This window comes from Bombina bombina, chromosome 6, assembly GCF_027579735.1.
Source record: "Bombina bombina isolate aBomBom1 chromosome 6, aBomBom1.pri, whole genome shotgun sequence".
In the NCBI taxonomy this organism is placed as follows: Eukaryota; Metazoa; Chordata; class Amphibia; order Anura; family Bombinatoridae; genus Bombina; species Bombina bombina.
This window is the reverse complement of record NC_069504.1, coordinates 530061949-530076201: the sequence shown is the minus strand read 5'-3', so window position 1 is coordinate 530076201 and position 14253 is coordinate 530061949.

The window sequence follows — 14253 nt, the reverse complement described above, 5'->3', positions numbered from 1 at the left end:
TCGGCCGGATCGAAGACTTCTTCAGCGCCGCCTGGATGATGACTTCATCGGATGGAAGATTTCTTCAGCGCCGCTTGGAGGATTAACTTCTTCCGCTCCGGATGTCCTCTTCAGTTCCATCGGTGGCTCGGCTGAGTGAAGACGACTCAAGGTAGGATGATCTTCAGGGGATTAGTGTTAGGTTTTTGTAAGGGGGGTTTGGGTTAGATTAGGGGTATGTGGGTGGTGGGTTTTAATGTTGGGGGGGGTTGTATTTTTCTTTTACAGGCAAAAGAGCTGAACTTTTTGGGGCATGCCCCCACAAATGGCCCTTTTAAGGGCTGGTAAGGTAAAAGAGCTTTGAAATTTATGTAATTTAGAATAGGGTAGGGATTTTTTTTATTTTGGGGGGGTTTGTTATTTTATTAGGGGGCTTAGATTAGGTGTAAGTAGCTTTAAATTGTTGTAATATTTTTAACATGTTTGTAACTTAATTTTTTATTTTTTGTAACTTAGCTTTTTTTATTTTTTGTACTTTGGTTAGTTTATGTAATTGTATTTCATTGTAGTTATTTGTAGGTAGTTTATTTAGTTAATTTAATGATAGTGTAGTATTAGGTTTAATTGTAACTTAAGTTAGAATTTATTTTACAGGTAATTTTGTATTTCTTTTAGCTAGGTAGTTATTAAATAGTTAATAACTATTTAATAACTATTCTAACTAGCTAAAATAAATACAAAGTTACCTGTAAACTAAATATAAATCCTAAGATAGCTATAATATAAGTATTAATTACATTGTAGCTATCTTAGGGTTTATTTTACAGGTAAGTATTTATTTTTAAATAGGAATAATTTATTAAAGTATAGTGTAGTGTTAGGTGTAATTGTAACTTAGGTTAGGATTTATTTCACAGGTAAATTTCTCTTTATTTTAGCTAGGTAAGCTATTAAATAGTTAATAACTATTTAATAGTTATTGTACATGGTTAAAATAAATTGAAAGGTACCTGTAAAATAAATATAAATCCTAAGATAGCTAGAATATAATTATTATTTATATTGTAGCTATATTAGGGTTTATTTTATAAGTAAGTATTTAGTTTTAAATAGGATTCATTTAGTTAATAAGAGTTAATTTATTTAGATGTATTTAATTAATATTTAAGTTAGGGGGGCGTTATGGTTAGGGTTAGACTTAGGTTTAGGGGTTAATCATTTTATTACAGTGGCGGCGGCATAGTGGGGGGCAGGATAGGGGTTAATAAATTTATTATAGGTTGCGGCGGGTTCATGGAGCGGCGGTTTAGGGGTTAAACTATTTATTTAGTTGCGGAGAGGTGCGGGATCAGCAGGATAGGGGTTAATAATTTTATAATAGAGGGCGACGGTATAGGGGGGGCAGGATAGGGGTTACTAGGTATAATGTAGGTGGCAGCGGTGTCCGGGAGCGGCGGTTTAGGGGTTAATACATTTATAAGAGTTGCGGCAGGGTCTAGGAGCGGCGGTTTAGGGGTTAATACATTTATAAGAGTTGCGGCAGGGTCTAGGAGCGGTGGTTTAGGGGTTAGTAACTTTATTTAGTTGCGGGGGCCTCCGGGGGCGCCGGTATAGGGGGTATAACAGTGCAGTTTAGTGTGAGTGCTTAGTGACAGGCTAGCAATAAAGCTGGGAAAAAGCCGAAGGGCAGCGAGATCGGATGAGTGATAACTGTCACAGTCCGCTGCTCATCGCCCCGCGGCTTTTTGACAGCTTTATTTGATAACTTAGGCGAACGTATTCAAGGTCCGCGGCGGCGAAGATAGGCGAGCTTAGGCGGACGTATTGGGCCGGCGAAGCCAGAAAAGTAGACGGCTTGATAACTACCCCCCAATGTATGCCTTAAAATGACCAAGTCTCTGAATCATGATTGTATTATCATAAATGTGTCTCATTCAATAAAGAAATATAAAAAAAAAAGAATAGAGAAGCCCCAGATAATATTAGAAGCATGTTTGGTAGGTTTAGACTGTCTAGCTGGTGGGGAATCTAGCACACCTGAAGTAAACTTTATCCCAAAGTTTAAAGAGTTATAGTTAGTTGTAGTAGGTGGCGCAAAATAAGTTGCTATTCCCAATGTGTCTTACTGTAAATATGTGTGATAATATGTGGGCTCAATATATGTTAGTGTTTTGATGAGTCCTAATTTTATATTCTCTTTTGGAAAAAATGGATGTCGAAACTATTTAAGAAATAAATATGATCCATTATTTGATTATGGTAAATTTACCCAATAGTAGTGATGCTAAAAGTACAGTTAAACAAAAATTATTACAATTCCTTCAAAGTTTAAAAAATGACACCGGTGTCTCTATGTATAAAAATGTACATAATATATAAAAAATAAATTAAATTAAAATAATAACGTTGAAATCTTATAATTTATACAGTTTTGGGTTTATCACAAGTTGTAATTTCTAACAGAATGTTTGTAGATACAATTTTATAGTGGATAAAACAATAGTTGCTGTATAGTTCATATAGGATACTTTGTTTCAAGTTCAGCTATGCAATTGAGATCTTATCTTAGGCAACTATATATCAAATGTAGAGGTATGTTGGTGCGATTTTTATCACACTATAATATAAGTATACAAATTAGTACCTTGAAGTGTATCTGTTTGATATCACTTTTGTGAGATAATTGCGGTTAAATAAACGCCGCTATGCCAGTGTTTTGATTAAGTTTCAAGATCAAGCTGGTGGCAGTTCTATATGAGCTGCTGGCGGTTAAATAAATGCTGCTTTGGTTTCCTCTTATTAGGTGGGCTTATCTGTTTGCTGCGAGAAAATTCACTTTTATATAAGTGTTTGGGTAGTTGTCGTGGCCGCTCAGTTACCTTATCCTTTGTCGGTCAGTGACCGATCGCGCTCTTAAGGGTTTCTTGGTGGGATCTTCGTTGCGTTTAAGTGTTAACCGTTTGCTGATGTTTTTTAAGTATCTCCGGTTTTTCTATTCTGTGGCTTGTCTGTCGGTCAGTGACCGATCACTATGGTATGGTTGTTGGATAACCTCCTGATGTGGAATTTTTGCGTGCCTTTCCGGTCTGTTGTTCCCAGGTTTCTTAGATGTCAGTCAGTGACCGATCTGGGTGCTGAAATGTGGTTGTTGGCATAAGTAGAAAGTTTCGACATCCATTTTTTCCAAAAGAGAATATAAAATTAGGACTCATCAAAACACTAACATATATTGAGCCCACATATTATCACACATATTTACAGTAAGACACATTGGGAATAGCAACTTGTTTTGCGCCACCTACTACAACTAACAATATTAGAAGCATGATTGCCCTAATAGATTATGCCCAGGAAACAAAAGTGCCTTCTCTGTTGCTCTCATTGGACGCAGAGAAGGCGTTTGATAGAGTTGATTGGGACTTTATGCTGGCAGTGCTGGAGAAGGTAGGGATCAGAAGCCCATTTCAAGACGCAATTAGGAGACTATACTCCACTCCCACCGTGCGAGTCAGGGCCATGGGTCACCAATCTGATAAATTCGCTGTTCTTAATGGTACCAGACAAGGGTGCCCTCTTTCCCCCTTACTGTTCGCATTATGTATAGAACCCCTGGCCCAGCACATTAGAAACTCCCCAGACATATCGGGCATAATGGTCAAACAGAGGGAGTATAAGTTCACTCTGTTTGCGGACGACATCCTATTGTTTTTGTCCAAGCCGTTGATCTGACTCCCAAATCTTTATAACGCTATCGACGTATTCTCCAAAATTTCCGGATACAAGGTCAATCTAGAGAAATGCGAGGCTATGCCTATAGCTCTCCCTGAGCTCACCAAAAAGTTAATAGACTTAAATTTCGAACTAAAATGGACAAAACAGTATATTCGATACTTAGGGATTAATCTAACCAAAAACTCATCTGAATTATATCAAGCAAACTTCCCCCCATTATATAAATCTATTAGACAGGACCTAAGAAATTGGAGTAAATTGAGATTCTCCTGGTATGGTAGATTGTCTGCAGTCAAAATGACAGTGCTCCCGCAGATTTTATATCTGTTCCGCACCCTACCTATAAACATATCAAAACAAGATTTAGACGAACTTCAAAAACACACTAACAATTTCATAAGAAGTAATAAAAAAGCTAGAATTTCAACCAACACACTCAATAGACATAGAAAATTGGGAGGTATCGGGGCCCCAAATTTTAAACATTACTATCAAGCGGCCAGGTTATCACAAACAGCCCTCCTAAATGAACCAGAGGAGAGCATCTTATGGACAAAGATAGAGGCAGACATTATAGATATTGAGCCAAGAACGAGGGTGCTATGGGACCCGAAAAGTTGCCTTAGTAGAAACCGTAACACTTTTCCAATTTCAGATTTCATGATTAGACAGTGGTCCAAACTTACAACTACCCTTAAACTCCTACCACACAAGTCTGTTAAAACACCAATAGGATGCATAGTTAAATCAGAACACACTCCAATCATCAAAAAGTGGGAAAACAGGGGGCTGTACAGGATAGCGGATCTACTAGAGCCTGGTTTCTCAACAGCCGGGCCGTGGCCCAGTACCGGGCCGTGATAGCCCTGCTGGTGGGCCCCGACCTGTCATGCCCCCACTGCACACTCTTACCCCACTGCACACCAGGGGCAGACTGATAGCAATCAAGGCCCCAGGAACACTGTCTCACACTGACCAAAATGTATTCAATTTTATGCAAATGAACATGGTAGCCTCCCTGCCCTGCCCCTAACAGAGCCAGGACCCCCAACATTAAGGTCCAGAGAAAGGGCACCCAACCTCCAGGACCAGACCCCACACTCCATGGCCCTCACAGCAACAGACCCCCACCAGGGCCCCCACTAAATCCACACTTTTTTTGCTTTGTTACTGATAGGGCAACTGAAAACTCTAGCTTAAGGAATGCACCAGGATCCGTGGAGATGCCATTTGTGGGCCCCCCTACTTGCTGGTCCCTCGGCCCAGGTCCTATTTGAGAGAGAGAGATATATAAAGAGAGAGAGAGAGAGAGAGAGAGATAAAGAGAGAGATATAAAGAGAGAGAGAGAGAGATATAAAGAGAGAGAGAGATATAGATATAAAGAGAGAGAGAGAGAGAGATAAAGAGAGAGAGAGAGATATAAAGAGAGAGAGAGAGAGATAAAGAGAGAGATAGATATATATAAAGAGAGAGAGAGAGAGATAAAGAGAGAGAGAGAGAGAGAGAGCCCCCCTACTTGCTGGTCCCTCGGCCCAGGTCCTATTTGAGAGAGAGAGAGATATAAAGAGAGAGAGAGATATATAAAGAGAGAGAGAGAGAGATAAAGAGAGAGAGAGAGAGAGAGATAGATATAAAGAGAGAGAGAGAGAGAGATAAAGAGAGAGAGAGAGAGAGAGATATAAAGAGAGAGAGAGATATAGATATAAAGAGAGAGAGAGAGAGAGAGAGATAAAGAGAGAGAGAGAGATATAAAGAGAGAGAGAGAGATAAAGAGAGAGAGAGAGATATATAAAGAGAGAGAGAGAGATAAAGAGAGAGAGAGAGAGATATATAAAGAGAGAGAGAGATTAAGAGAGAGAGAGAGAGATATAAAGAGAGAGAGATATATAAAGAGAGAGATAAAGAGATATAAAGAGAGAGATAAAGAGAGAGAGAGATAAAGAGAGAGAGAGATAAAGAGAGAGATAAAGAGAGAGAGAGATAAAGAGAGAGAGAGATAAAGAGAGAGAGAGAGATAAAGAGAGAGAGAGATAAAGACAGAGAGAGAGAGATAAAGAGAGAGAGAGAGATAAAGAGAGAGAGAAAGAGAGAGAGGGAGAGAGAGAGAGAGAGAGAGAGAGATAAAGAGAGAGAGAGAGATAAAGAGAGAGAGAGAGATATAAAGAGAGAGAGAGAGATAAAGAGAGAGAGAGAGATAAAGAGAGAGATAAAGAGAGAGAGAGATAAAGAGAGAGAGAGATAAAGAGAGAGAGAGATAGAGAGAGAGATAAAGAGAGAGAGAGATAAAGAGAGAGAGATAAAGAGAGAGAGAGATAAAGAGAGAGAGAGATAAAGAGAGAGAGAGATAAAGAGAGAGAGAGATAAAGAGAGAGAGAGAGATAAAGAGAGAGAGAGAGAGAGAGAGAGATAAAGAGAGAGAGAGATAAAGAGAGAGAGAGATAAAGAGAGAGAGAGAGAGAGATAAAGAGAGAGAGAGAGAGAGAGAGAGATAAAGAGAGAGAGAGAGAGATAAAGAGAGAGAGAGATAAAGAGAGAGAGAGATAAAGAGAGATAGAGATAAAGAGAGATAAAGAGAGATAAAGAGAGAGAGAGAGAGAGATAAAGAGAGAGATAAAGAGAGAGATAGAGAGATAAAGAGAGAGATAAAGAGAGAGATAAAAGCTACCGGGCCCTGGACATGTCTAGCTAAAATTTACCGGGCCTTGAGGTCACTTTAGTTGAGAACCACTGTACTAGAGAGAGGTAAAATGATCACTTACACACAGTTACAAGAAAAACTCCATCCCTCCAAACTACACTGGTTCTTATATCTACAAATCTCCTCTATTATACATCACCTAACATCTGAGGGCATGAGCCATACTCCTACCACGTTAGAATCCATATGTAGTTCGCCAATAAGACCAAAGAAAGCAATAACCCGAATCTACCAAGCAATCCAGGAGGCCATAGGACTCTCCAAAACCCCTTTACAGATTAGATGGGAAACAGACCTTGATAAAGAATTTGAAGTACATACCTGGAATGCAATATTATATAGTGCGGGACGGGGATTGCTGGGAGCAGACATGCTCGAAAACTCTATCAAAACTAACTTTCGTTGGTATCTCACCCCGGTAATTACATCACACTCCACGAAACAAGGTTCCAAACTCTGCTACAGAGGCTGTGAAGTAGAGGGCTCTTACAAACACATGTGGTGGGATTGCCCCCACTCACGTAGAATGTGGAACAAACTATCACACTTTCTAAGCTCCCTCCTGGAGTGCCACATTACACTCTCAATGGAGCAAGCTTTATTACATACTAGATCTAAAGAATTTAATAAACACATAAATCAATTTATTAAGATTTCCTGCACAGCCACCAGGGTGTGCATTGCTCGCTACTGGAAAGAGAAAGCTCCAACATGGGAGGAAGTTATAGGCAAGATTAGGCACTACTATAATATGTCAGCTCAGGCAGCTACTCTACTAGATACCCAAGAAACTTTTCAAAAAGTTTGGTACTACTGGATTATGCATGATACACCAAAAACCAGAATAGATAATACGTAATGGGGTCACCACATACCGACTCGCCTAAACTTGCATTGCAGGGCTATCTAGGCCCAGTTAGAAAATAAATTAATCCACATATGGTGTGGAGGAGATGCTCTGTATAAGTCCTACCCCACCCCCTCCCCAACCCTTTCTTACTATAACTATTTTCTCACTATCCTTTTATTTCATATCTTGACTAGAGTGACAAGGAGTTAAAACTGATTTGGGCAATAGATTGAAAGGAACCCAAGTATTTTAATTCTATATGTATCAGGAGGCTAACTACGAAATGGCCCCTGGCACAATTCTGTGGATACTGCTGCTTGAGTGTATGTTGCATTGTCACTCCTTCTTATAACTCAAGTTTTTTTTTTTTTTTTTGTGTTTTTTTTTCTTTTTTCTCTTCTTTCTTCTTTGTGTTTTGTTCTCTTATTACTTGTTGATTTATTTTTGGATGAGCTTTAATCTGTTAATATCACCGTTACACTGTATAACTTTTTCAGAGTTTTTGTACCGGATTTACTTTTGTGTAACAAGAAAAATCTCAATAAAAATGTATTTTAAATTAAAAGATAGATAATCCCTTTATTACGCATTCCTCAGTTTTGCATAACCAACACAGTTATAATAATACACTTTTTTACCTCTGTGATTACCTTGTATCTAAGCTTCTGCTGACTGCCCCCTTATTTCATTTCTTTTGACAGACTTGCATTTTAGCCAATAACTGCTCACTTCTAGGTCCCTTAACGTGCATGAGCTCAATGTCATCTATATGAAACACATAAACTAATGCCCTCTAGTGGTCAAAATGCATTCAGATTAGAGGGAGTCTTCAAGGTCTAGTAAATTAGCATATGAACCTCCTAGGTTTAGCTTTGAACCAATAAATCAGAGAGAACAAAGCAAAATTGGTGATGAAAGTAAATTGGGAAGCTGTTTAAAATTGCATGCCCTATTTAAATCATGAAAGTTTTTTTGGACTTGACTGTCCCTTTAAGATTTGTGAAACGTAAGCCCACTAGAAAGTTGAGAGCAGCTTCTTCCTTAATACCGAGGCTATAACATAATTAACAGATCTCATGATAGAAACCTACCAACAGGACAAGTTTAAGAAGATTAGAAACAAGATGGGCACAGACAGATTGCTATTAGAAGTGCTGCAGCCTCTGAGGGATCGCCTTAACAACTTAGAATGATGGCTACTTGAGGTATGTGCAGCTATAAATTTAGAACACATCGTAGAACACCCAAAAGTAACAGACCGCAACCTATCACATGGTGGAGTAGTGGTTGATATCGGCAATGCGTGAGCTACACTTGATTCCCTAAACTACACAGCCGGTGTGTTTACCTCGGTCGGATGGTCGACCGCAACGTATTGCGGATCTTCACTTCCTTCAGTACCTACTATCCTCGGAGGCTGCCTCTTCTACATGACTAAAGTTATTACACAGCATCAGAGCGATATGGCAAGTATACCCGCGCTAGTACCTACTGGGAACTCTTATCCGTACATCGGTATACTTAACATGATGCTAGGAACTTTTCCTAGTCTCACAGCAGGGGACGATAGTACATCTTGGCTCCACAATTTAAAGACCCTAGGACTGCTACAGATCTTAACGGCACTCTTTGGACCTTGGGAAGCGTTTTGGCTCCTGAATGCTGAAAGACCCTGCTCTGTAAACACTGCAAGCCTCAACTCCCTTTCTTAAGCTACTCACAAACTCGGAGTGGGTGATTTATTCTCTACTACCCACGCAAGTGCAGCTAAGTATGAAGGGCATTGACTATGCTGACAATACTACAACTAACCATACTTTTTTTTCTTACAATTTAAGCACTGCTATCTTGACTTACTGATCAATACATGATGGTCTATGGACTTGAGGATATTATGCAGTCATCTTGTAATTACTCTGCTGGGTTGAAAAATACTTGCTTATAGCTAACAAAATATTTAATATATGTTTCCATAGTCTTACATCTTAAGGAATCATTTACCCTGGTTATATTATTAATGTAAGATGTATAGCTCTAGCTTATAGCATATAATCTTAATGTTTCATGAAAATATTCATAGGACTGTTGGTATTGTTCAATATTTACTAATCTATATACATTATATGCTATGGAAAAGCCATAATCTAAAGGAGGAGCTATTCTTGTTGATATTACCCTGTTTATACTATTATGCCATGTTATGTTTGTTTCATATTTAGCAGGTTAATATGTTTAAATTGACCTAAGTCAGACGGTTTTAGTTCTAGGTTCAATAGGTGCTCCTAGATCAGCTATAAAGATAAGCTCACTGATTTTACTAACCTAATCCTATGCTTCAGAAAGCTCAATATCTAGAAGGGAGTGGCTTTTACACAAGGATATAACATTATACTTCTGCCTATTTTGTTAGACTGCTTGTGGCTGGAGCAGTCATATACGACCATACAGGAATGTATATACTCATACATATAGGCAGATCTTCTACAAAAAATACTGGAGTCCTATGAGCCATATATATTCTATGTTTTGCTGACAAGTCTAGATATAAGTTATGTGAGTGGCTAGTTTAACTAGTTGATATTTAACACTAGAGGTGTTTTCGGTTCTCTGGGCGCTTGTTAATCCGTGCCTAGTGAGCCCTTATGGTTACGGTTACTATAGCTGCACCCTGTATGTTTTATGCACCTTTGTATACACATCTTGTACAGTTATGATACAGACATGTCTATATTTGCTTCCTCCATTTGCTGATTCTGCAATGCATGATGAAGATACTTCCCTTTGAGAAATAGTATTACGTTATAGAGTAGTGAACCCCTTACATTGCAGCTGACTCTGTTTCCCCCCATAGTTTACTGGCTAAACTAGGGAAAATGTATCCCACTTATGATCTATCTCCCCACAGTATCTATATGTTCACTTTACTATAGAGTCAATTGATAGTCCCTATCCTATTCAATAAAGTAAAATGAGGTCCCTATATTATAGGTTCTTGCATACAGGTTTAAGGCGCCTTTCTAGACAACGTGTATAAATGTCAGCTGTTTTAGATATTAGTCTACTGTAAACACTATATATATATATATATATATATATATATATATATATATATATATATATATATATATATATATATATATATAGAGATCCTAGATTTCCTTTGCATATGCTCTAGAAGTCGTTTATTATATTATAGCTGGTGTATTTTAGTGCCTTAAAATGTATTGGATTGCCAATATTTCATATCCCATTTATATCTGTTCAAATATATATATATATATATATATATATATATATATATATATATATATATATATATATGCTGTTCAAATCAGCCAATAGGATTTAAGCAGCTCTAATTTCTATTGGCTAATTTGAATTTTTCAACCAATAGGAATGCAACAGTACCCCAATATAAAAGGGGTACCTTACATTGAATTCTCAGTGTGCGGCAGACGATAGCATGAAGAGGACCTACACATTGGACCTCCACCTCTGCGCATCGACCGCTCCGCCTCTGCAGGGATGAAGAAAATTCCGGTCCCAAGATGGATGAAGATGGAGCCGTCTGGATGAAGATGCTTCGTCGCTAGGATGAACTGTGAGTACCGATTTTGGGGTGTTAGTTCATTTTTTTGGGGGTGTTTTTTTTTAGATTAGGGCTCTTTTTATTTTAATGGGCCAAAAGAGGGCAATGCCCATACAAATGCCCTTTTCAGGGCAATGGGTAGATTAGGTTTTTTTAGTTAGTTTTTTTGTATTTTGTGGTGGGTTTGGGAGGTGGGGGATTGTAATGTTATGGGGTGTTTGTTTTTATTTTTTAGCTAAAGAGCTATTAACTTTAGGGCAATGCCCTACAAAAGGCCCTTTTAAGGGCCCTTGGTAGTTTATTTTAGATTAGGTTTTTTTTTATTATGGGGTGTTAGAATAGGAATGATTTTTATTTTTTTGGTAATTTTTTGTAATGGTAGTTTTTATTTATTTTTTAATTTTTATTGGAGTTTTGAGACCAAAACAAAACCAATAGGCACAAAAAAGAGGTATGGACACACAGGTCCAGTTCTAGATGTTATCAAAACATTGATACTATAGGTAATAGAAAGACAGGAAACCTGAGCACTCGATGGGGTAAAAATTTAAGTCTTTAATGTAACAAAGTTAAAAGTTGCATAGGGTATGCGATGAACATACAGGGGTCTAGGATAATGACAATCCTGACGCATTTCGTGCCCCTATCGGTGCTTAATCATAGGATGATTCACTCAACATCTAGCTCTCACCTTTAAGGAGGGAACAGCCAATCAGGCACCAGATCCGGTTAACCGATCGACAACCCCCCTCAAAGGGAAAGGTGGTATTGGGAGTTAAACAACTTAAAAACATTAATAGTAATACAAACTGTTAGATCAAAAATCCTAGAATAATTATTCAACTGAATATGACGGCCTGGAGAGGATATACAAAAAGGATTGCAGCAGCATTTAAGTATATATATATTAATCACAGATATTTGTTCATAATATAGTACTGGAACGATGGGACACTATACTAGCAAAATATTGCTTCTAGTTGCAAAAAAGATTCTTTGCACAAGAAGGTAATTACTAGTTCTAAAAATAAACATAAACAAACTGAAGAGAAATAATAAATTAATTTGTGAAATAAGAATATCCCACTCTAGGTTCATACCTTTGGGATGTCTGGTATCTAATTTAAGGATCCAGAATAGTTCTCTCTTAGTTAAAAATGTATGTCTGTCTCCCCCCCCTAGGGTGTCTTTTGACTATCTCTATAATTGGACCCCCAATTTTAGGAACACTTGTAAGGTGCAGACCATTGAAGTGTTTGGCTAAAGCAGAGTCCTTATTGAAATTTTTAACATCCCTGATGTGTTCCCTGACCCTGCCCCGGAATTCACGAGAGGTTTGGCCAACATATGTATATGACAGTGGTTGCATGTAATGAGATATATGACCCATTTGGATATACATGTTGCATGAAAATGAATGTCAAACAATTTGTTAGTAACTGAGGATTTGAAATTAGTGCCCAATATTACAGTTTGACAAGCTATACAATTCAAATTGTTACACTTAAAGTTTCATTTTTTATGTAACCAAGTCCTAGTATTTGTATTCTTTTTAGTAACAACCATACTTGGTGATAGTTTTGAACCTAAGGTTTCAGGTTTATGTGAAACAAATCTACATTTGTTAACAAACGGAGCCAGAGAACTATCACTATTCAGAAATTTCAGATGCTTCCTTAAAATGGCAATTACCTTGTTATAGTGTAATGAATATGGAGTACTGAAAACAATTGAACCTTCTGTGAATGATTTGTTTTGATTTTTGTATTTTTGACCATCTCTCGCTTATTTCTGGCCAGAGTCAAGCAGGGATCTATTATAACCTCGTTGAAGGAGTCTAGACTTAAGTTCCTCAGATTGATCACAATACACACTATCACTAGTACAGAAATACAAAAAACATAGAGAGGCGCTTGGGTGTATCAATAGTACAATGGTGTGGGATAATTGCAGGGTACTCACATTTCCCAGGAGCACTCAGACAGCAACACTGTCTGAGTGCTCCTGGGAAATGTGAGTACCCTGACACAGGGGTTTATATGCAATTATCCCACACCATTCTACTATTGATACACCCATGCGCCTCTCTATGTTTTTTGTATTTCTGTACTAGTTATAGTGTGTATTGTGATCAATCTGAGGAACTCCTTCAACGAGGTTATAATAGATCCCCATTCTACTATTGATACACACATGCACCTCACTATGTTTTTTTGTATTTCTGTACTAGATTATCTGTCACCAAGGTGAAAAGAGAGTGTTTGGATTCTCAGAGGTATCCTCCAATTGGAAGAGAAGTTTGAAATAACCCTTGGATACTTCAGACATTATATATGTTGGGACTATGCTGTTTATATTTATGAGGTTTGTATAAATTCAATAAGTGGGTGTTTACCTATTGATTGGAAAGTTTATTTCCTTTTTACAGACGTTTTATCATTCAAACTAATTTTATATACACTCATTACCAACTGAATAATTTGACAATTGTTTATATTTTTATATATCTATATTGAGTTATTGTATTGATATTCTATTCATTCCTTATATATATATATATTATTTTTTTTCTCTTTTGATTAGCGCCCTCTCTAGAGATTTTATTGATTTCTTCTGTGCAACACACTATCACTAGTTGTGTTTCTTATCAATCTGAGGAATTGGCTCTTGGGGATAGATTTTAGGGGATGTGGTGGATGAGCTGATTGAGCATGCAATATGGTGTTACCGGCTGTCGGTTTTCGAGACAGAAAATTTGATCAAATAAAAAATAATTATGGGTCAGTAGTAACTCCAAACATTTGCAAAGGAACAACTTTTCTTCCTGGGAATACAAAGTATCCCTGTCTAAGAACCACCTGACTGCCCTAATACCCAAATGATGAGGAATACTTGAGTAAAGGGACTCAATGTCTACAACAAGCCAACTATAAGAATTTTTCAACTTTATGTGCTTTAAATTCTCCAAGAGATGACCAGAATCCTTAAGATAACTGTATAAGCTGGTGACCAATGGCTGGAGAATAAAATCCATCCACTCAGACACAGGCTCCAAAAGGGAGCCTATGCCCAAGACGATGGGCCTACCTGGAGGGGATGTCATACTTTTGTGGATTTTGGGAACATGGTGGAAGATGGGAATGACTAGAGATATGGGAGTCAATAATTCTGCATCCCTTTTGTTAAAAATGCCTAATGCTATTCCATCTTCCAACAGGTTAGCCAAATTGTCCCTAAACTTAGTTGTAGGATCAAAGGGTAGGGTACGGTAAGTGGTGTTGTCTGATAATTGCCTATTTGCTTCTGCAACATAATCTGCCTTATTAAGGAGTACAATAGAGCCTCCTTTGTCTGCATTTCTTATGACAAGATTGTCATTTACTTTCAATTGAGTTAATGCAGAC